Source organism: Pristis pectinata, chromosome 16 (genome assembly GCF_009764475.1).
Source record: "Pristis pectinata isolate sPriPec2 chromosome 16, sPriPec2.1.pri, whole genome shotgun sequence".
In the NCBI taxonomy this organism is placed as follows: domain Eukaryota; kingdom Metazoa; phylum Chordata; class Chondrichthyes; order Rhinopristiformes; family Pristidae; genus Pristis; species Pristis pectinata.
In genome coordinates, this window is record NC_067420.1 from 14,697,040 (window position 1) to 14,718,692 (window position 21,653).

Genomic DNA, 21,653 nt, shown 5'->3' on the forward strand with positions numbered 1-21,653 from the left:
TTGCAATACAAGACTAAAACAACGAATGTATACACCTTCTTTGGTCCTGAAATCTACCTGAATAAAGTGAAGTGTTTAATGACATAAACAAATGAACTGCAGTATTGTTGCAGGTGCCAGCTCAGTAAACCATTGGGTAAGCTTACTTTGTGTGTAGGAGAGATCTTTTAGATCTTGTATCACAGATTTCATCTTGAAAGGATATGATGGATCTAATTCAAGCAATTTCTCCCAATTCAGTAGTTCTTAGTCTTACATCATCACAATATAGCTTATGTAATAGCTGAACTTGTGTAGGTTACAAAGACCTCAGTATGAAACTATGGCATATATACTAACTTAGGTTTATTGTAATCAGCAGAGTGTGCAAACTCTTTACTATTTTGTGATTATTGCAACTGAAGGCAAAAGATGATTTAAATGTTATCTAAAAGGAATAGTAGCATACATTATTATGACCTCAACCATAGCTTATTTATTCCTCTGCTTTCCAAATCAATATGTTCATGGAAGGGAGATTTATACACCAGGCTTGATATTTACAGGGAGGCTGGGAGTGATCAAAACAGCACCGGCGGGGAGCAGAAAGCAACCTAGATATTCTGCAAATGTAGAGGATCGACTAGGTTTGATGGCCTGACTTAAATCATTTTCTTCACTACGTTTCCTATCCAGCACCCAGCCATCTTAACAGGCTGGCCCACAATTTTTGCTTGGCTTTACACAATGCCGAATGCTTGTATGCACGTGGTTATCATTTAGTTCATGAGGTGTGGAGACAAGTTGAGAGGAATTTCCAAACAAATTACAATCATGGGCTTAGAGATGATCAATAAGTTGATAATTGGTAATTGGTTTATTATTGACACGTGTACCAAGATACAGTGAGAAACTTTGTTTTGCATGCCATCTGTACAGATCATTTCAAAACATCAGTACATCAGGGTAGTACAAAGGGAAAAACAATAACAGAATGCAGAATTTAGTGTTATAGTTAAAGCTACAGAGAAAGTGCAGTGTAGGTAAACATTAAGGTGCAACAGCCATGATGAGGTAGATTGTGAGGTCCATTCAAGAGTCTTATACCAATGGAATAGAAGCTGTCCTTGAGCCTGGTGGTGCATGTTTTCAAGCTTTTGTATCTTCTGGCAATGAAAGTGGGGAGTTGTTGCTGCCTTTCCTTACTGATTGTGGTCTGTTGGTCAAGATGTCAATGATCCAGCTGCAAAGGGAGTTGGTGAGTCTTAGGTCTAGGAGTTTGGAGATGAGTTTGTTTAGAATTATGGTAAATAGGAGACTGACGTACATGTCTTTCTTATACAGATGCTCCAGAGAGGAGTGTGGGGCCAGCGAGACCGCGTCCGCCGTGGACCTGTTTCAGCTATAGGTGAATTGCAGTGGGTCAAGGTTTTCTGGGAGGCTGGAGATGATGTGTGCCATGACCAGCCTCTCGAAGTACTTCATAATGGTGGATGTCAGAGTGACTGGGCAATAATCATAAAGGCATGTTATCTTATTTTTCTTTGGTACCCAAATGATAGTGGTCTTCTTAAAGCAGGTGGGAACCTCGGATTGGAGAAGGGTGAGGTTAAAAATGTCTGCAAATACTCCCGCCAACTGATCCATGCAGGTTCTGAAGACATGGCCGGGGACTCCATCTGGGCCAAACACTTACTATGGGTTCACTTTCAGGAAGACTGACCTGATGTTTGCAACCGTGACTGTGGGTACAGGTGTGTAGGAGGCTGTCAGGGCAGCTGGTGTCACTTAATTCCTTTCTGTTCAAAATGTGCATAAGATGCATTGAGCTCTTTGGGGTGGGATGCATTGTTGTTGGCAATGCTGCTCAACTTTGTTTTGTAAAGAATTTAGTTCAGATACAGCTGCAGCTGGAGAGGGCAATGAATTTAGGATAGTTCTTTTAAAAGCAGGATAAAATAGTGTTTTAAACAAGGCAAAAGAAGTGTACAGAGGAAAACGTATGCAGATATTTATAAGGTAGTTATGTAATCACAATGAGTAAAGGAGCATGCAAACAGGGCTTCCTAGAAAAGCTCAGGCTGGGTAGAGATGGATTGGACCGACTTGGATAGAAATAGGGGAGAAAGCAGGATAGTGTTAAATTGTGAGTTCTGTTCAGGGAACATACAGGATATTGAGAAAGCGGCACCATTTGAATGGATAGTCCCACTGCTGAAGACAAAATAAGTTCTATGTTCTCTTTCCATTAAACATTAAAAGTAAGGATGGGCTAAAGTAGAAGGAAGGAGCTAAGAGAATGTGGTTTGTGGAGAGGAGGAGATTGGAAATTTCCTTGCCTCCAGAATACTCCAACAACAACAGAGTGATTTGGCTTTAGAGTACAGGTATCAAGACATGTACAGCACACATGGGCAAAGTACTGCTGAGATTCAGACCAAGCCTGGTCTAACTGCATGGCAGAGCAGACTCCAAAAGCTGAATGGCCCATGATTTCAATTCTCTTTTGTGCAGAAACTTAGAGGCACTTTAGCATCTGCCTGAAGCAACAAGTAAGCGTACTGAATGATTTGATTTGATTTGATTTGGTATCTTTATTAGTCACATGATCATCGAAACACACAGTGAAACACACCCTTTGCATAGAGTGTTCTGGGGGCAGCCCACACTAAATTTTCATATGAAAGTCTAAGGAATAGCTGGCTAAAAGATAGTCTTTTTCTTAGAGAAAGGGATCCGAGGGATGCATTATGTCAACTCCTTGTTTTATTGTTTTCTCATCTTATGGCAGGATGTGATATGTAGCATTCACCAACTTCAGAGACCACTCCCATACACTCAGGATAGCTGTCCTGTGAAGAGGATGTCCTGAAGAACACCATCCTAACCCCCAGATTCAGGAACCTGCAGCAGTATAGTTAGGGTTGCAGATCCCGTAGGATTGGAAGAGAATAGTTTTAGTAGATTTCTTTTCAGGCCAAAATGACTCACTTTTTTCATTGCAGATTCTGGAAATCTGGAATAAAGACATAAGATGCTGGAAACACTCAACATTTGTGGAGAGTGAAGCAGAGATAACTTTTCATCAGACTGGAAATGTGAGGAAATCCATTCGTTTACTCCTTTTTCAGTTCTGATGAAAGATCATTGACAGAGAACGTGAACTCTGCTTCTCCCTCAACAGAAGCTCCCTGACATGCTGAATGTTTCCAGCATGTCCTGTTTTTAACTTTTTTTAACTAGTTGGCACATTGCTTCAGGTATGATAGTATATATGCTTAAGGTATGATGCCTGAACTTTGATGCTGAAGAGCAAATAGCATTTTGACACAATGTTTAAAATATTAAGGATACATATTCAGTTGAGTTAGAGACTGAAATCTGAAGTTCAAACTGCTTAAAACCAAAGTTCCTTTTGATAATTAAGTTATATATAATCCTTCCTAACCACTTATTGGTTTGATTTGTTCTCTTTGCAGGGAGCTGACACATCAGGCATGGTACTACATGACACTACACGTTGGAAGCAAATAGGTGCCTATGGCAGTTCATCAAATATAACTTGTCAGTAAGTATCAGAAAGTAATTTAGTAAGCAAGTCTTGATAACGTACCAACTCAACAGCCATTCCCCAGGAAGCAACTCTGGCTGATGTTTCTTCTCCCTAGCATGGGGGAGTTGAAGTCAACTGTAACTCTTTAGTTGTTGCCGTGGATAAGATCAGTGAATTGATCCACAGGGCTACAAAGTTTTATTCCCTTAATGCAGGTAAGGTAAACCCCCCTCAGATCAAAATTCCAGCTACTTTGATGGAGCATCGTTTGCAGCCAGTCCACTCCTAATTCACAAGAAACATGCACAGAGGCATTCAATTATATGTATGAAATACTTAGAATGGCAAAAAGCCAATGTTTGCTTGCTGACTGCCATTAATGAAGCAGTCTCTCTCAAAACTAGGTTAGCAGAACAACTGAATAAAACAATTGTCAGTTTACTTGGAGTTTCCAACAAAATTGTGATTGTCATAATACATTCTTTGTTGTGAGAAAGCAACACAATAGTAGATGTTTCACCTTTTTTACTACAAAAGATACTTGTACATAACTTTTTTTTTCCCATAAGAGCAATATATTTCTTTCTGCATATTAATTGCATTAGTGATAATATTTATTTCCTGACAGTCTTTTGAGAGGCTACAGCCAAGGCAGTGTCTTCTTATTCTTGTGCTAACACAGGAATAATTGTATATATATATATATATATATATATATATATATATATATATATATATATATATATATATATATATATATATATATATATATATATATACATATAGATATATCTATAACCTGACTATTCTGTTCTACCAGCTGGGCACTTTGCCATCCAAGTCATAACACATAAGATGTCCCCTTTCTTTCTGCTCAGGGGTTTTATTATTGCAAGAGCATTAAATGATTATGATGGTTCAATTCTAAGAGTCCTGGGATATGAATGGACAGTATTCATACAATAATATTAAAGCCGCACAAAATATGCATTTATTTTCAATAAACAATATGGTGATGTGATTTAAAAAGGCACTAGAGATTCCTGTTGAGCACCGTTGTATGCAAAAAAAGTTTGTTGTTAGATGTTTGTATAAAGAGACAATAGGAAATGAAGGTCCATTAGAAATTGTGTCTCATTTTCAGAATAATGAATATATCTTGACACAATTTACATTAGTTCAATCTACTGAATGAATAAAAAGGTTTGCACTTTATTGTTCCATAAAAGACTGCTTTCAGACAACTCCATTTCCCTTTCTAATTTTCTTGCCTTTAATGATAAAACTTCTGATTGATACCCCACCTACTCCAGCTATTTCCTGATACCTCTGTGCCGAGTTTTTCAACTACAAGTGATTCTAAACTGTTTGATTGTAAGGGACATGAAAGCTTGATCCTGCCTTTGGCTCAAGTCTACATACATGCTTTTTGTAGCAAGTCAGATATTAAGGCAGAATTAAAGAGAATTAACTTCAACTTCATGATTAACTTCTCTGAAGCTGAATTCTTAACAGAATAAAAAGAATGAAAAGGTACACCTATGTATGCTAAATGCACAATTTACCCAAAGATCTTTGCAATTATGAGAAAAGCACTCAAGTTTTCCTCTCAACTATTCTTAATTCATTTTTATTAATATCATACACGGTCAAAAGGTTGGGTGTTGCTCCTCCACATTGGAGTCAGATCATAATCTACACTGAGCCTCTATGATATTGACTACATACTTTAAAATGCAGAAGAATGTAAACAGTTTCTATATGATGTGGAAAGTGTTGTCCTTTACCAGTGGTTTACTCCAAACTCCATTTTTATATAAATATCAATTGCTCATGTATTTTCCATCAGTATGGAGAGTTATTTTCAAAGGATAGAAAGAAGCAGGTCATGACAACTTTAAAGTTGCAGTTGATTAAAACTGAGTTTGCCTCTGAATCTCTCCTTTCCTTTGCACGCATATCTCTCTCCCTCACATACACTCATGCTCCTTCCTCCCACAGAGTGTCACAATGCCTCTCAAACACCATATTCCCTCCCACGCATACTCTAACTCCCCCAGTTTTACTTCTTCTTTGAGTAGACTTTGCCTCAATGTGAAAATGAAAACGGTTCAACTTAATGTGAACACATGATGATATATAGTTTTAAAATTAACTCAGTTATTTTTCCAATGCATTTTGAAAGAAAGGTCACAGAGAAATCTTGTACCACAAGGACACATTGTGACGACAGCTTAAAGCTGTTGAAATATTGGACATGTAAAGAAACATGTAGTAGGCCACAGGCTTCTATGTTAAGTGATACAGAAGCATAACTCTGAAATTTTAAATACTAGTATCTGGAGACATTACATTTTTGGATAATAATTATAAATGTTACCAGTATTGGATTTAGAGTTTGGTCGAACGCATCAGTTTCATTCATTTGTATTCAATGACAGTGAACTCTAATGAAGTTCCACATTTTCCAATAACATATGTCAATTTCAACCCTGACCTGAGGAGAGCTCCTCCTACTACTCCAGTGTAACAATTCCTTTTCACACATTAACTGCCTTTAATGTCTGGAAGAGGTTGCCCATTTACAACCAATAAGTACATTTATTGGCAGTTTTGTGTTCTTGATTTATGTCCTTTGGGAAAAGGTTGGAGTTTGCCCACATTTATTTCACTTAGAATTCTTCACTGCTGCCTTAAAATGGAGACTTTCATCCTATCTGTCTAAGTTGATTTCAAATTTTCAAAGTAAAAAAATAGCACTGTAACCTGTTGAACAATGTATTCCCTTAAATTTGAACAGTTTGACTTTAGATTCCTTCATCTTAATCTGGTGCAGTTTCATTATACTTTAATCAAAGAGCAGCATTACAAGATAAAACAAAAATCTTGGATTCGAGCCACTGGAACAGCATACTTTAACTGGTATTGGATAACGTATAATGAATGTCACCTCTATATAACGTTATAGGTAGCCTTTTACATGGAAGTTATAAAATTATTGTTAAATTATAAGAAATACCATGAAAAGCATAAATAATGATTCTGTTCAAAATAGGTTCCCTGTTCTTGATGATTTACCATACAAAAATGCTTACCATACAATTTACCATGCAAAAAAAATATTTATATAGCTGCAGCATGACTTCCTTACTCTTATACTTAACATCCCTACCAATGAAGGGAAGCATGCCATACGCCTTCCTTACCACCTTATTCACTTGTTAGCCAATTTCATTGAACAATGGAATCCCTCTGTACATCAAATCCCTCTGTACATCAATGTCATTAAGGAGCCTACCATTACCTGTATACTTTCTTCTTTTATTTGCATGTTATGTTGGTGCTGGAAGCGTGGCGACACTTACGGGCTGCCCCCAGAACACTCTATGCAAAAGATGCATTTCGCTGTGTGTTTCCATGTACATGTGACTAATAAAGATATCTTATCTTGTCTCCCAAAGTGCAACACCCCACACTTGCCCAGATTAAACTCCATCCTGAAAGTGGTATCACAGGTAGACAGGGTGGTGAAGAAGGACTTTGGCATGCAGGCCTTCATCAGTCAGGACATTGAGTATAGAAGTCAGGATGTTATGTTGCAATTGTACAAGACACTAGTGAGGCCGCATTTGGAATATTGGGCTCAATTTTTGTCATGCTGCTATAGGAAAGATGCTATTAAACTGAGAAGACTGCAGAGGAGATTTACGAGGATGTTGCCAGGACTGGAGGGACTGAGTTATGGAGAGAGGTTGAGCAGGTTGGGGCTTTACTCGTTGGACTATAGGAGAATAAGGGATGATGTTATAGAGGAGTAGAAAAATAATGAGGAGCATAGATAGGATAAAGGTACACAGTCTTTTTCCCAGGGTTGGGGAATTGAAAAATCTAGGACATAGGTTTAGGGTGAGAGATTTAATAGGAAGCTGAGGGGCAACTTTTTCACCCAGAAGGCTGTCAGTATATGGAATGAGCTGCCAGAGGAAGTGGCTGAGGCAGGTACATTAACAACATCTAAAAGGAACTTGGACAGATACTTGGATGGGAAAGGGTGAGAGGGATATGGACCAAACATGGGCAAATGAGACTAGCTTGGATGGGAATCTTGGTCAGAATGGACCAGGTGGGCTGAAGGGCCTGTTACTGTGCTGTTTGACTCTTATGAATCTCTGACTAAGAGGAGTTGAGGCCTTGGACAGACCAGCCTTGATTATATTGAACGATGGGGTAGACTTGAGGGGCCAAGTCATCCCCTCCAGCAACTCTTTTCCTTGTTCATGTATTGCAATGGAACATTAGAAGCTAATTACAGGCCTAGAAGCACTTGGGTGAAATGTTTCTCCTGTGGTCTGCCAGCAGGTATACCTGCAACTGGACAATTCCTATTTGGAGGCTGTCAGACACCCTTTTGTTCTGCAAAGCACTGACAACAGGATGCCTACACTACCAAATTTATGGAAATCAATGGGGCAATGTGAACTTCCACTAATTTCCCAGATCCCAACATGGGAAATTCCCCTGCAGAATCCATGCCATGTCAATCTAGAGCAGTCCATTGAAACTGGCTGCTGGCTGAAAGTTAGGTTGCACGTTAATGAAGACATCAGACTTGTGAACCAATCACCCTTTTAACATCTGCTTCCCAGTGGTGCTGCCACATTCTCAAACCCTTAATTCTACCTCTTCTGTTATTGTCACTTTAGCATTTCTTCTTGCACTACCTGAAGTTACACTGCTATACTTTGCACCATTCCGTTGTTATTGTGCTCATCGCTGTATTTATTGTTGTGGTTATTATTACAATTTATTATTATACTATTTACTCTGTGAGCTTCATGTGAGCAAGGAATTTCATTGCACCCTGATGTATGTGACAGTAAACTTACCTGAATCTGTTGGTTAAGATACTTTATTTGTTTTATATATACTTTAATATTATTTTAATATTTAAACATTTTTCACTAATTTAAATTCTATTAACATTATGTTTAATTATTCACAAGTCCTCAGTGATTAAGAATATTTGTGAATGTCAATGACAAACATAAGCACTTCAGTTAAACAGTAGATTTGACAGCTGGTGAACGAGAGGCAGAGTCTCAATGGTTGTCAAAATTGTTCTTGCCATTGGAGCCAGCTGCTTGAGCTGAGGAGGTCCTGTGTAGTCCTGAGTCTCACTGATTTGCAGGATGCTGGGCTTCCAGTGGAATATTACACCCTGGACCATGATGGAAGATACAAAGTGTCCAGGATACAGGCGACTACTAACCTCTGCCCCATTGTCTGCCTGGCCATTTAGCTGATGTGGTGGCATAAAATGGCGGGAAAAAGAGCTACAAAAATGGAATCAAAGTGAATATGATGCCTAGCAATTAATGATAAGCTTCAGAATTTTTGTTGAAAACAAAAATAAAGAAATAACAGTGTAAGTGGAAGTTTAGGATTACTGAAAATTATATAGCTCGGTTTCTCAGAAACTTTTTGCCAAGGGTTGCTCTTGCTCTACTTCCTGGTAAGCTCTACACAGGGATCTAGTGATACAAGGAACTGCAAATTTCCTGTAACAACATTGTTACAATAGGGCTATAGACAATCAGGAATCTTGGAATCATTGTGCATTGCAAAACAGCATGAACATGAACTCAGCCGCATGTTTTGTTAAACACAGAAATAGTTTTACAGACACAGAGGGAATATATTCTCATCTTAAGCTTTTGCAGAATGCATCACAGGCCTGTTACTTTCATTTGAGAAGACAAACATTTATTCCATATTGTTCACACATACTTGTATAAAGCATTTAGACAAAGATGCCATTAGGTAACAAAAGCATTAAGTTGTGATTTGGAGATATCATTACATGCTGTCAGAAGTGCTTAAAACTGCTTGCTGAAATTACAGTTCAAGATGCCCGCTGGTGAATAATTGCAATACCCAACTGGAAACCTCACATGGAACTTGCTTATGTTTAAACAAAAAAAACTTATCTGTCATTTAGTCTGAGACTAGAAAAGGAAGAAAGCCATGGAATTCCACTTACTTTGTCAGCATTGTCACAGGGTTTTTGGATTAAAACCCATACCCCACTTTGGGGATTTGAGCACAAATTTCAAGCTAACAACAGTGCAGTTGTTTTATTCTTTTATGGGACTGGCAGAGAAATTAAATAACTGTTCTGTATCTGGTTTCACAGAAAAGGACACAGATAAACTCATAGAAATAATAGAGGTCCACTGTGAATGAGGAGCTCAAAGAGATTAGCATTAATAAGAAATTAGTTGTGGAAAAACTAAAGGGACTGAAAGATGATAAATTCCCAGGATCTGATGAACTTCATCCAAGGGTTTTGAAGGAGGTGACTATGGAGATAATGGAAACACTGGTTTTCATCTTCCAAATTTTCACAGATTCTAGAATGGTTCCCACAGATTAGAAGGTCAAAAATATAATTCGACTATTTTAGAAAGGAAGGAATTCGAAAACAGGCAGTACAAGCAGAATAAAATAAGAACTTAGGCACAGTCAACATGGCTTTGTGTGGCGCATGTCATGCCTTACAAATTTGACTGAGTTTCTTGAGGAGGTGACAAAGGTGCATGATGTGGGTAAAGCAGTGGATGTTATCTACATGGACTTCAGTAAAGCTTTTGATGAAGTGCCTCACGGTAGGTTGATTCAAAAGATAAAGGTGCTTGGGATCCAAGGTAAATTGCAAGTTTGGATTCAGAATTGGCTTGCCCAAAGAAGGCAGGGATTAGGGGTGGAAGGCTGTTATTCTGGCTGGAGGTCCGTGACCAGTGGTGTACCACAAGGATCAGTGGTGTGACCTCTGTTGTTTGTGATATATATCAATGATTTGGACGAAAATGTACGTAGGTAGATTAGCAAGCTTGTGGATGACAACAAGATTGGTGGAGTTGTGGACGGTAAAGGACTATCAGAGAATACAGCGGGACATAGACCATCTACAGATATGGGCAAAGAAGTGGCAGATGGAGTTTAATTTGGGCAAGTGTGAGGTGTTGCACTTTGGGAGGTCAAATGAAAGGAGAAAGTATACAGCTAATGCTCAACCCTTTAGTAGCATTGAAGTACAGAGGGATCTTGGGGTCAAAGTCCATAGTTCACTGAAAGTGGCTACGCAAGTGGATAAGGTGGTAAAGAAGGCATACGGCATGCTTGTCTTCACAAGATCACAAGACAAGGGAGCATAAATAGGCCATTCGGCCCATTGAGTCTGCTCCATGAGCTAAACTAAAACTATTCCTATCTAGCCCCAATTTCTGGCCTTATCCCCATATCCCTTGATACCTTGACTAATTAGATACCTATCAATCTCCTCCTTAAGCACTCCCAATGATCGGGCCTCCACAGCTGTATGTGGCAAAGAATTCCATAATTTCACTACCCTCTGGCTAAAGAAATTCTGCCTCATTTCTGTTTTAAACCGGTACCCTCTAATTCTAAGATCATGTCCTCTAGTCTTGGACTCACCCACCAAGGGAAACACCTTAGCCACATCTACTCTGTCCAGTCCTTTCAACATTCTAAATGTTTCTATGAGGTGCCCTCTCATTCTTCTGTACTCCAGTGAGCACAGTCCAAGAACCAACAAACGCTCATCATATGTAAGCCCTCTCATTCTGGGAATCATCCTCGTAAATCTTTTCTGAACCCTCTCCAACATCAGCACAACCTTCCTAAGATAAGGGGCCCAAAACTGCACACAGTACTCCAAATGAGGCCTCACCAGTGCTCTATAGAGCCCCATCAACACTTCCTTACTTTTATACATTATACCTCGTGAAATGAATGCCAACATAGCATTCGCTTTCTTTACCACCAATCTGACCTGGTGGTTAATCTTTAGGACATCCTGCACGAGAACCCCCAAGTTCCTTTGCACTTCTGTACTTGGAATTTTCTCCCCATCTAGATAATAATATGCTTGTTTGTTTCTTTTTCCAAAGTGTACAACGGCACATTTCTCAACATTGATTCTCATCTGCCATTTCTTTGCCCATTCTCCTAAATTATCTAACTCTCTCTGCAACCTTCCTGTTTCTTCAATACTCCCTACTCCTCCACCTATCTTGGTGTCATCTGCAAACTTAGCCACAAAACCATTAACTCCATCATCCAAATCATTAATATACAAAGTAAAAAGAAGCGGCCCCAACACCGACCCCTGCGGAACACCACTGGTAACCAGTAGCCAATCAGAACAGGATCCCTTTATTCCCACCCTTTGCTTCCTGCCTACCAGCCAATGCTCCACCCATTCTAATATCCTACCTGTAATTCCATGACCTCTCATCTTATTAATTAGCCTCTTGTGCGGTACCTTGTCAAAGGCCTTTTGAAGGTCTAAATACACAACAACTACCGCCTCTCCCTTATCCACCCTACCTGTGATTTCTTCAAAAAACTCCAATAGGTTGGTCAAGCAGGATCTTCCCTTCACAAAACCATGTTGGCTAGGACCTATCTTGCCTTGCACCTCTAGGTATTCCATAACCCCATCCTTGAGGATAGATTTCAATAACTTTCCCACCATTGACGTCAGAATAATAGGTCTGTAATTTCCTTTATGCTGCCTCCCACCTTTCTTATACAGCGGAACCACATTTGCGATCCTCCAGTCCTCCGGAACCATGCTGGAGTCTATTGATTCCTGGAAAATTATCACTGGTGCCTCCGCAATCTCTAAAACCACCTCCCCCAGAACCCAAGGGTGCACTTCATCCGGTCCGGGAGACTTATCTATCTTTGGTCCATTTAGCTTCCCTAGCACCTTCTCTCTAGTGATCTTGACTGAACTCAGTTCTATCCCCTGAGACCCCTGACTATCAGGTATATTGCTGATGTCCTCCACAGTGAAGACCGATGCAAAATACTCATTTAGTTCCTCTGCCATCTCCTTGTTATCCATTATAATCTCTCCCGCACCATTTTCAATTGGTCCTATATCAACCTGTGTCTCTCTTATTGGTAGTGGTGTTGAGTATAAGAGTAAGGAAGTCATGCTACAGCTGTATAAAACTTTAAGTAGACTGCACTTGGAGTATTGTGTGCATTTCTGGTTGCCCCATTATAGAAAGGATGTGGAGACTGTGGAAAATATGCAGAAGAGGGTATGAGCTATAAGGAAAAGTTGGACAAACTTGGGTTGTTCTCCTTAGAGCATCAGAGGCTGAGGGGAGACGATGGAGGCATAGATCGGGTAGACAGTCAGAATCTTTTCTCCAGGGTAGAAATGTCAAGCACCAGAGGACATGCTTTTAAGGTTCGAGGGGAGAAGTTTAAAGGTGGTGTGAGGGGCAAGTTTTTCATGCAGAGGGTGGTAGGTGCCTGGAATGTGTTACCAGGGGCAGTAGTAGAAGCAGGCAGTTTGGTGGAGTTTAAGAGGCTTTCAGATAGACACATGAATATGAAGGGAATGGAGGGATATGAATGATACACAGGAAGAGGACATTTAGTATAAATTGGCATCAAGATCAGCACAACATTGTGAGCCGAATGGTAGTGATAGGGGATTCCATAGTAAGGGGAGCAGACAGGAGATTCTGTGGACGTGAAAGAGATTCACAGATGGTATGTTGCCTCTCGGGTGCCAGGGTCTGGGAAATCTCGGATCAGGTCCACAGCATTCTGAAGGGGATGAATGAACAGCCAGAGGTCATGGTACATATTGGCACCAATGACATAGACAGGAAAAGAGATGAGGTCCTAAAGAGGAAATATTGGGAGCTAGGTCGGAAGCTGAAAAGCAGGACCTCAAGGGTAGTAATCTCTGGATTGCTGCCTGTGCCACATGCCAATGAGAGTAAGAACAGGTTGATATGGCAGATGAATGCATGGCTGAGGAGTTGGTGCAGGGGGCAGTGTTTCGGATTTGTTGATCATTGGAATCTCTTCTGGGGAAGGTACGACCTGTATAAAAGGGATGGGTTACACCTGAACTGGAGGGGGACCAATATTCTTGCAGGCAAGTTTGCTTGAACTGTTGGGGAGTGTTTAAAATAGTTTGGCAGGGGGATGGGAACCAGAGACATAGGTCAGAGGTTAGTGCATTTAGTGTACAAGTAGATGCAGTGTGTAGAAAGACTGTGAGAAAGGATAGATATTTGAAAGGGCAAAATTATTGTCAGTTTTATAGGCTGATGTGTGTCTACTTTAATGTGAGAAGTGTCAGGAACAAGGGTGATGAACTTTGAGTATGGGTAAGTTCATGGAACTATGACGTGGTGGCCATTACGAGACTTGGCTGCCACAAGGGCAGGAATGGCTGCTGGATGTTCTGGGTTTTAGATGTTTCAAAAGGGACAGGGATGGAGGTAAAAGAGGTGGGGGAGTGGCTTTGCTGATCAGGGACAATGTCACAGCTGTAGAAAGGCTGGACGTCCTGGAGGGATTGTCCACTGATTCAGTGTGGGTGGAAGTCAGAAACAGGAAGGGAGCGATCACTCTATTGGGAGTATTCTATAGACCCCCCAGTAACAGCAGAGACACTGAGGAGCAGATCAGGAGGCAGATTTTGGGGAGGTGCAAAAATAAGAAGGTTATTGTCATGGGTGATTTCAACTTCCTGAAAATTGATCGGCACCTCCTTAGTGTAAAGGGGATAGATGGGACAGAGTTTGTTCGGTGTGTACGGGAAGGATTCCTGACACAGTATGTGGACAGGCTGACTAGAGGAGAGGCCATACTGGACCTGGTACTAGGCAGTGAGCCTGATCATGTTTCAGATCTCTCAATGGGAGAGCATTTTGGAGGTAGTGACCATAACTCCTTGACCTTTACCTTTGCCTTGTAGAGGGATAGGAGCAGACAATATGGGAAAGCATTTAATTGGGGGAGGGGGAATTATGATGCTATTAGGCAGGAACTTGGGAGCGTAAACTGGGAACAGATGTTCTTGGGGAAGTGCACAACAGAAATTTGGAGGTTGTTTAGGGAGTACTTGCATAGGCATCTGGATAAGTTTGTCCCTTTGAGGCAGGGTAAGGATGGTAGACTGAAGGAACCATGGTTAACAAGAGACATAGAACATCTTGTCAAGAGGAAGAAAGAAGCTTACCTAAGGTTAAGAAAGCAAGGATCAGACATGGCCCTGGACAGCTACAAGGTAGCCAGGAGGGAGCTAAGAATGGACTTAGGAGAGCTAGAAGGGGGCATGAGAAGTCCTTGGCGAATAGGATCAAGGAAAACCCCAAGGCGTTCTACACATATGTGAAGAATAGAAAGGTGACTAGAGTGAGGGTAGGACCAATCTGGGATAAAAGAGGAAACATGTGCCTGGAGTCAGAAGAGGTAAGGGAGGTCTTTAATGAATAATTTGCTCCAGTATTCACCAGAGAGAGAGAGAGAGACCTTGACGTTTGTGAGGATGGCGTACAACAGGCTGATAAGTTAAGGCATGTCGACGTGAGGAAAGAGGATGTGCTGGAACTTTTGAAAAACGTTAGGATAGAAAAGTCACAGGGGCCAGACGGGATATACTCAAGGTTATTACAGAAAGCGAGGGAAGAGATTGCTGCGTCCTTGGCGATGATCTTTACACCTTCACTAGCCACAGGAGTAGTGCCAGATGATTGGAGGGTGGCAAATGTTGTTCCTTTGTTCAAGGAAGGGAGTAGGGACAACAGTAGGAAATTACAGGCCAGTGAGTCTTACTTCAGTAGTAGGCAAATTACTGGAGAAGATTCTTAGAGACAGGATTTATGGGCATTTGGAGAAGCGTAGGTTGATTAGGGGCAGTCAGCATGGCTTTGTGAGGAGCAGGTTGTGCCTCACAAGCCTGAATGAATTCTTTGAGGATGTGACAAAGCACACTGATGAAGGTCGAGCAGTGGATGTGGTGTACATGGATTTCAGTAAGGTATTTGATCAGGCTCCTCATGGAAGGCTCATTCATAAAGTCAGGAGGCATGGGATCCAGGGAAACTTGGCTGTGTGAATTCAGAATTGGCTCACCCATAGAAGACAGAGAGTGGTTGTAGACAGAGCAGATTCTGCCTGGAGGTCGGTGACCAGTGATGTTCCACAGGGATCTGTTCTGGGACCCCTGCTCTTTGTGATTTTTATAAATGACTTGGATGAGGATGTGGAAGGGTGGGTTAGTAAGTTTGCTGATGATACAAATGTTGGTGGTGTTGTGGATAGTGTAGAAGGTTGCTACAGATTACAACTCTCACCAACTTTGACTCTTTGCCTCTCACCAACTTTTACCGATGCACCATAGAAAGCACCTTATCAGGATGTATCAGGGCTTGGTATGGCAACTGCTCTGCCCAAGACCGCAAGAGGCTGCAGAGAGTTGTGGACACAGCCCAGCTCATCACGGACACCAGCCTCCCCTCCTTGGACTCTGACTTTACCTCTCGTTGTCTTGGTGAAGCAGCCAGCGTAATCAAAGACCCCACCCACCCGGGACATTCTCTCTTCTCTACTCTTCTATGGGGTGGAAGATACAGGAGCCTGAGGGCACGTACCACCAGACTTAAGGACAGCTTCTACCCCACTGTGATAAGACTATTGAACAGTTCCCTTATACAATGAGATGGACTATGACCTATGACCTCATGACCTCACGATCTACCTTGTTGTGACCTTGCACCTTATTGCACTGCACTTTCTCTGTAGCTGTGACACTTTACTCTGTATTGTTATCGTTTTTACCTGTACTACATCAATGCACTCTGTACTAACATGATGTAACTGCACTGTGTAATGAATTGACCTGTAAGATCGGTTTGTAATACAAGTTTTTCACTGTACCTCGGTACAAGTGACAATAATAAACCAATACCAATACCAATATCTACAGGATATGCGGACCTGGGCTGAAAAGTGACAGATGGAGTTCAACCCTGAAAAGTGTGAAGTGATACACTTTGGAAGATCTCATTCGAAGACAGAATACAAGGTTAATGGCAGTGTGGAGGAACAGGGGGGATCTTGGGTTCTACGTCCATAGATCCCTCAAGGTTGTTGAGCAGGTTGATGGGTTTGTCAAGAAGGCATATGGTGTGTTGGCCTTCATTAGTTGGGATATTGAGTTCAAGAGCTGCCAGGTAATGTTGCAGCTCTATAAAACTCCGGTTAGACCACACTTGGAGTATTGTGTTCAGTTCTGGTTGCCTCATTATAGGAATCATGTGGAAGCTTTAGAGAGGGTGCAGAGGAGATTTACCAGAATGCTGCCTGGATTGGAGAGCATGTCTTATGAGGATAGGTTGAGTGAGCTGGGTCTTTTCTCTTTGGAGTGAAGGAGGATGAGAGGTGACTTGATAGAGGTGTACAAGATGATGAGAGGCATAGATCGAGTGGACAGTCAGAGACTTTTTCCCAGGGTGAAAATGGTACACACAAGGGGACATAATTTTATTGGAGGAAGTTGTAGAGGGGATATCAGAGGCAGGTTTATTACACAGAGAGTGGTGGGTGCGTGGAACACACTGCCGGCAGAGGTGGTGGAGGCAGATACATTAGGGACATTTAAGAGACTGTTAGATAGCCACATGAATGAGAGAGAAATGAGGAGCTTTGTGGGAGGGAAGGGTTAGATAGATCTTAGAGCAGGATAAAATGTCGGCACAACATTGTGGGCTAAAGGGCCTGTGCTGTACTGTAATGTTCTATGTTCTAAATCACTGAAAGTTAATATGTAGCACAACAAAGAATTATAAAGGCAAACAGTAAGTTGGCCTTTGTTGAAAGAGGATTTGAATAAAAGAGAAGAGGCATTTTCCACCAATTATATAAGGACCTGTTGAGGTCACATTTTAAATAATGTGGACAGGTTATCTTTTTTTACAACAATAAAGGAGGTATTTTAGCCCATGCCCACTCTCAGAGCAAATCCATCAATCACATTCCCCGACCTATTTCCCTTTAACCTATTTTCTCTCACATGCCTACTCCGTCGATTTTCCAACCACCCACCTATTCAAGGGGTAACTTACAGTGCCCAATTAACTTACCAAACTGGAGTACCTGCGAGAAGCCCACACAGTTTGTTGCATGAGGAGAGGTTCAGAAGACTAGGCCTATAATCTCCAAAGGTTTGAAAAATGAGAGGTGATCTTATTGAAACATACAAAATTCTTACAGGATTTGATTGGGTAGTTGCAAAGGTGATGTTTCCTTGGCTGGGGTGTTTGGAAGTAGGGAGCTTAGTCCCAAAATAAGCGATCAGTCATTCAAAACTGATATGAAAAGACATTTCTTCACCCAGAGGGTAGTGAATCTTTAGAATTCTACCCAAGAGGGCTGTGGAAGCACAGTCAGCTCGTATATTCAAGAAAGAGACAGATTATCAATTTTAAAGGAATTGAAAGTTACAGAGATGATACCAGAAAGTGACATTGAGGCAAACTATCAGTTGTGATCTTATTGAATGGCATACCAGGTACAAATGGCCTACTTCTGCTTCTATTTATTTTGTTCTTATGGTGCAGCCTATCCTCAATCTTATTTCAGGATGCGCTGATGAGCTGCCTTCCTGAACAACTGCAATCCTTCTGTTGAAGTTATTCTCAGAGCGCTGTTGGGTAGGGAGTTCCAGGAATTAAACCCAACAATGATGAAAGAACAGTGATATATTTCCAAAGCAAGATCGTGTGTGACTTGGAGGTGAACCAGTAAGTGTTGGTGTTCCTATGTTCCTGCTGCATTTGTGCCCCTGGTTGGTAGAAACTCGAAGATGAAAACATGCACTGTAGAGGCTGCTATGGGTCATTCAAGGTTCACTTAGCTGAGAGTCTGAGCTGCTTCTTTAAGGAAATTTGTCCTCAACCTGGCACCGAGAAAGTGGTTCCACCTTCTGGAACATTTCTCAGCAATAACCATGTTCTTTCCACACTTACAGTCTGGACCTGAGCTTCCATCTTAATAACTTTCAGAGTTAACCTTTTAATTGATCTTGCTGGTATGGTGGCCAGCAGCACTCCTCACTTTCTGTATCTACTGTAGCATCAGGTAGACCACCAGTGTGTCAATAATTAAACCAGAGAAGACCCCACCCTATCGCTCTGTGCACTTTCATCATATCCACTGAACGGCGCAGGAGCAGATAGAAGAACAGCGGTGACATGAATGAATCGCTCAGTTGAGGCCTGCTGATACCTCAGTACATTAAAATTGGAGAGTTGTAGATTTAACCCTCTTGAACAGCAGTTCAAGAATTCTGCAGAGATGCTTCATCTGATCTCAGAATATGCATCTTTTGAAGGCTGATGTCTATGGAGCAGGTATATGTTCCTTTCTGAGAACCCTTTCTGAAAAGTAGACAGATTTATTTGTTAACTTTTGAAAATACATAGCAAAATTGCATAGAGCATTTTAGGCTGATTTCACAAAAGGTACCTATGAACAATATTGCTCAGAAAAGCACTTCCTTTCTTTGTCAGCTCAGTATGTTTGATTAGCTGCATCTATAAGAGAAACAGAACTAGTTTTGCAGTGCCACCTCCTCAGCTCCATTATCTAAGTTCTCCAGGGTGCTGAAGCAACTGTGCTGAAGCTTGCAAATATTAATAAGGATGATGCATCATTCTGGGAAGTGCTGGCCATCTCAGGGCCAGAAGTAGTGCTGAGATAATGTTCTTCCAAAACTATGAAAACACATTTAATAATATTGTCTCAAAGAAACATTATCAAATAATTTCAGCTTTGCAGAGTAATGTGTGCAATGTTCTTGCATTTGTAATACATTTGTTCAAGAACAAAACGCACTTCATTGATTGCTTAAGGATATCCTCTATGCTTTCCTCAAACTAGGATTGGATACCCCACCACTCCCCCCTCATCCACTTTCAGTTACTCCTTTCACCCAGTCCAACCTCACCCTCTCTGAACGCAAGACACTCCCCTCTAGCTTTCTGCCCTCTCTGGATCTTTTCATCTCTAATTGCCGTCTGGACAGCAACCATCACAACGTCACCACTCCCCTCACCCACTCCAACCTCAACCCCCCGAACACATATTTAAGTTCCCTTCAGTTACATGTTATCTTGTCTTGCAAGCACAGTAGTGTCCTTAATGTTGTGAGTGTGAGGCCGATGTGCAATCAGAGATTGTCTTGGAAGTATTTCCTATATTGAGGTCCATTAAGATTTGAAAACAACAGATATGGTAATCTGTTATATCTTATCATGCACAGAAAGAAGAGGTTGAGTTTTCACCTTTAGGAATTTTCTTCAAGCCTGCTGAGTGTACATGACTGCAAACACAGCCCTTACCGAGATCAACCAAAATGTTGTCATACAATAGTGACACAACATAAGCCCCCAGAAGCATTACGACCTCTGTGAGCTTGGAGAACAACTATCAACTGTACATATTTGACTATAAGCCTATTCCATTGTTGCACAGCATCCTTGTGTTCTTCAGGAAGAATTTTATCAAAAACCAGACAGCTAAAGTATTCACAGTTCGTGTTGAACATCACACAGATTCTGCATATATGAAGACACAAGAGAGACTGCAGATGCTGGAAATCTGGAGTGACACACAAAATGCTGGAGGAACTCAGCAGGTCAGGCAGCATCTATAAAGGGAAATGGACAGTCGATGTTTCAGGTCAAGACCCTTCATCAGGGCTGGAACGAAAGAGGGGGGAGGTACCAAGTATAAAAGTGGGGAAGAGGGGGTGGAGTGAGAGCTGGCGGATGATAGGTGAAGCCAGGTGAGGGGGGAAGATAGGCAGGGGTGGCAGAGGGCTGAAGAAGATGGAATGTGATAGGAGAGGACAGTGGACCAGGGAATAAAGAGAAGGAGGTGAGGAGGGGAAATGGAGGGAGGAACGTGTGGGTAATGGGCAGACAGTGAGGGCAGGGGAGGGGAAAGAGAAGGGGTATAGGGACCAGTGGGATAAGGGAAAACAAAGGGGGGACAGAGGGGAGTGGTTATCGGAAGTTGGAGAAATCAATGTTCATGCCGTCATGCTGTACCAGACCATGATGCAACCAGTCAGGATACTTTCAACAGTACATCTATAGAATTTTGTTAGAGTGTTTGGTGACAAGCCGAACCTCCTTAACCTCCTAAGATTACATCTTGTGATTGTATCTATGTCCTGGGCCAGGACAGGTCAGCTGATACGTTACCGTCCAGAAATTTAAAGTTGCTGACTCTCTCCACTGCTGAGCCCCCAATGTGGACTGATGAATGTTCGCCCTCCTTCTCCTTCCTGAAGTCAACAATCAGCTCCTTAGTTTTGCTGACGTTGAGCGAGAGGTTATCACTGTGGCACCACTCAACCAGGTGGCCTATCTCACTCCAGTAAGCTGACTCATCGCCACCTGTGATTCGTCCAACGACAGTCGTGTCCTTGGCGAATTTGAAGATGCCATTGGAACTGTGCTTAGCCACACAGTCATATGTGTAGAGAGAGTAGAGGAGGGGGCTTAAGCACGCAGCCTTGAGGTGCACCAGTGTTGATGGTCAGCGAGGAGGAGATGTTGTTACCAGTCCTCACTGATTGAGGACTGCTGATGAGGAAGTCAAGGTACTAAGGCCCAGCTCTTGAAACTCAATGATGAATTTAGATGGGACGATTGTGTTGAATGCTGAGCTGTAGTCGATGAACAGTAGCCTGATGTATGAGTTCCTGTTGTCCAGCTGGCTCAGACCAGAGTGAAGAGCCAGAGAAATGTTGACCTGTTATGGCGGTAGGCAAATTGGAGCAGATCCAGGTCATCTCTGAGGCAGGAGTTGATTTGTGCCATAACCAACCTCTCGAAGCACTTCATTACGGTTGACGTAAGTGCTACTGGACAGTAGTCATTGAGGCAGGTCACCATGCTCTTCTTGGGCACTGGTTAAATAGAAGTCCTTTCGAAACAGGTGGGAACCTCAGACTGCAGAAGCGAGAGGTTGAGTAAGTCCATAAATACTCCAGCCAGTTGGTCCAAGCAGATCTTTAGTACTCGGTCAGGTACGCTGACTGGACCAGATGCCTCTTGAAGGATGCCCGGATGTCGGCCTCAGAGGCTGAAGTTATAGGATCTTCCAGACATGTGAGGGCTGTGGGTGTATCACAGTTCTCCCTGTCAAAGCGTGCATAAACGGCATTGAGCTCACCCAGGAGTGATGGGTCATTACCACTCATGCTACC